The sequence below is a fragment of the Penaeus monodon genome, chromosome 30 (assembly GCF_015228065.2).
Source record: "Penaeus monodon isolate SGIC_2016 chromosome 30, NSTDA_Pmon_1, whole genome shotgun sequence".
Classification (NCBI taxonomy): domain Eukaryota; kingdom Metazoa; phylum Arthropoda; class Malacostraca; order Decapoda; family Penaeidae; genus Penaeus; species Penaeus monodon.
In genome coordinates this window covers 34,076,026-34,076,656 of record NC_051415.1, presented here as the reverse complement: position 1 = coordinate 34,076,656, position 631 = coordinate 34,076,026, and positions in this window count along the sequence as shown.

Sequence of the window (631 nt, the reverse complement as noted above, 5' to 3'; positions counted from 1 at the left end):
CTAACCTACCAAATCACCCAATAATAAGTCCTCGCACTAGGCACTCATAGAAAAAACACACACACAAAAATAGAACCGACGCCGTTCTGTGTTTTCCCTCCTCGTGTCTCCTGATTATCGAGTCTTGATAGCAGTGACTCAACTCAATCATGAATCCCCCTCTCTTATCAAGTGGCTTCGTATGTCTTCCTGGTAAATGAGTGTTATTCGAGAACAAATTCAAAAAATCTTTTGTGCTGTTCTGCGATTCAAGGTATTGTTCCTTATTTCCGGGTGATGTTATGTGCGCTGTGATCGAGTGGTTTGAATAAGAATGCTGGGAACTTTAATTATGCCTATTTGGTTATTTTTTTGGTAGGATTAGATGAGATCTTAATATCTGTGTAATACCAAAACATAATTCCACATCGAAGAGTTTAAATAACAGGAAAAAAAATCATTGAAAATCGGTTCTTCTACTATACCTACATGCTCACTCTATCCGGGTCGCGTATTCGAGTTTTGTTTCTTAGAGGAAGGCTTTCATTAAAATCGTATTTGTCTTTAGCCAATGGCAAGATTCAGGCTATGAATCACATGCAATCAGATGTGCTTGCTTTCCAGAGATGAAGAGATGTGCCGTGGAATACGG